The sequence below is a fragment of the Papaver somniferum genome, unplaced genomic scaffold, assembly GCF_003573695.1.
Source record: "Papaver somniferum cultivar HN1 unplaced genomic scaffold, ASM357369v1 unplaced-scaffold_18, whole genome shotgun sequence".
NCBI lineage: Eukaryota > Viridiplantae > Streptophyta > Magnoliopsida > Ranunculales > Papaveraceae > Papaver > Papaver somniferum.
In genome coordinates this window covers 367,799-370,357 of record NW_020627707.1, presented here as the reverse complement: position 1 = coordinate 370,357, position 2,559 = coordinate 367,799, and the positions used below count along the sequence as shown (strand labels likewise).

The 2,559-nt window shown below is 36.8% G+C and overlaps 1 pseudogene; it reads left to right on the top strand.

Moving 5' to 3' along the window:
• Nucleotides 1-661: 661 nt before the first annotated feature.
• On the top strand, nucleotides 662-2,251 carry LOC113337798 (annotated as a pseudogene).
• The last annotated feature ends 308 nt before the right edge of the window (nucleotides 2,252-2,559 follow it).

Genomic DNA, 2,559 nt, shown 5'->3' with positions numbered 1-2,559 from the left:
CTGACCATTTCTAGTTAGAGTCCATACCAACTTGTCTGCACTGATTGTACTAATTCTAGTTAGAAGTATTTTCTCCGCATCAGAATGTGTAAAGAGTCTTTGAATAAGCTCAACTTTCCATCTTCTGTTTTGGATATCTATTAGCTTACTAACTGTTGCATAATTCTTTGCCTCATCTTCACTGACAGCCGCCACAGGTGGGGTTTGCATATCTTGTATCCAGTTATCAGCCCATGTTTGAATGTTTGTTCCGTCACCCACAATCCAGAAACTATTTTTCTTGATGAACTGCATATTGCTGTGTATGCTCTGCCATGCCCATGTGGAATCTTTTTCTTCTTTGAATGTAGAGCTGTTGTTGCTGGAAAATATCTCTGTTTTAGAGAAGATGCCCACAACTGATCTTGCTTCTGACATAATCTCCAATCTGCTTTACATAAAAGGGCTTGGTTGAAACAAGCTAAATCTCTAAAACACATATATACCTCTTGTAGCTTTATCCTTCCTAATTCTTGGCCAGCCAGCTATATACAGTCCTCCACTTTCTTGTTTATTCCACCAGTAGTCTCTCTGCACTTTATCCATTTCTTTGATTGTAGCGGCAGGTATTTTAAACACTCCCATATTATGAGAAGGGAGAGCATATAACGCATGTTTGATGATGACGGATCTTCCAGGTTGGTTGATGAAGTTTCGGTGATATCTCTTTAGGTGTGTCCTCATATTGCTGGCCAGGGAGGTGAAGGAAAGTGTCTTCTTTTTCTTTAGAAAAACTGAATGTCCAGATACTTTTCTTCATTGTTCATCTTAAACTTATATTTGATTGTTAAAGAATTTGGTGGGTGCTGACATGTTTTGAACTCATATCAGTAATATAATAGTTCAATGACATTATCGTTGTGTTACAATATATTGGAAAAATCTTAATTTTTTTTTCAATGTGGATATTTCTATATTGTTTTTCATCATGGTGGATTGCTGGTTTCATGTTTCTTCATCAGCATAACAAGCTTTTGTGCGCGCTGAATCGAACTGTGTTTATTGAGTTTTTGAGCAGTTGACACCATGTATTTCATGTAATTGCTGAGAATTGGTGTTGGGGTGGTGGACTGTGGAGTTTGGATTCCAAAAGGAAGAACCCAATTCAATTCTCTCTGGTAAAGAGGCTCCCTGAATTATTTATCTAGTGAAAATATGAGTTACGACATGATAGCTAGTTCGGTTTTACATCAAGAATTACCTAACTGCTTTGTTCTTTTCACATTTACCGTAACATATAATGTCATATGGCAACAACTGCCAGATTTTACTATTTCTGCATTGTAGTGAGTTGTACGGATTTACTATGGGTTGTGGGTGGAGCACCATATTTTTGGAACCGACATTCATACCGGATGCTATTGCAGTAAATTAAGATTTTTTTATAGGGAAAGCTGGTTTGTTTAGAGGAAGCTAAAATAGTTTGACTATGGTGAATTTTATTTGACTTTGAGTCAATAGGGGGCAGGAGTAGAAAATTGTCTCTCCCCCTAATAAAGTACTGATATTTACTATTCTGCCCTCAACATAGCTCTATGTGTTAGCTATAGCCAAAATTTAACGAAGCACTTCTGTGATTAAACCCTATAATTCAGCACTCGTTTCTATATGAAAATTCTGGAGGACATTCCGTGGGCTCCAAGTCCTCCATTTAATATATTAATCCATTTACTCAATTCTCTAAAGCAAAATTCGTGAGAGTATCAGGTGCATACGGAGAAAAAAAATCTAGGATTCGAGTTCTGAGTATATACGAAGCAATATAGGACTGTACTTCTCTAAATCACTTTGCTACTTCAAAGTAAACGGCCTACGTGAGAAACAAGTTGTAGGTTATTCTATTTTTTTTATTTCACCGACATCACTGGACAAGGATAACAAAACCAGTTGGAGTAGGTGTCGCATACAAACCACCAATGAAGTATATAAACTCTCCTGCTTTATACATTCCGATCCATTAATGGCATAACTCACCTACGTGATTCTGGCTGGTGTTTTTGAAGGTTTGGCCCAGAAGCTTTAAGTTTACAATTCACCAACGGAATGCTTGGTTGGTTCCTACTCTTAAGGGATCATTATACTTTTAGGAAGGATGAGGCGTTATCGTTAGACACTATGGCATATTCTGGGTATGCTTTTGTTGGTATATATGTGTTTGAAAATCCGTGGTAGAATCATATGAAGATATTCGTACTACTATATGATGCTGTGAGGTGTGTATGCATGGTTGTGTTTTGGTCAAGACCATCAAAATAATAATTTTTGCTTGTGAAGACCTTCTCATTGTTTTTATTCTCAAGAAATGTTTTTTACACAAACCCTTTAAGAAGAAGCAAACAATCTTCTTGGCCTGTTGAAACTGTGGGGTTCTGAAATTTGATCAATTAAATTTTAAGTCAGTCGATTCTCTGATGATGGCCGAGTAACTGGGTAATGATGGTGGAGACCGGTTGTGATGTTAATTAGATACGATATTGGCCTGATGGTAATTTGGTCGTATAAATAATTTATAAATTTAAA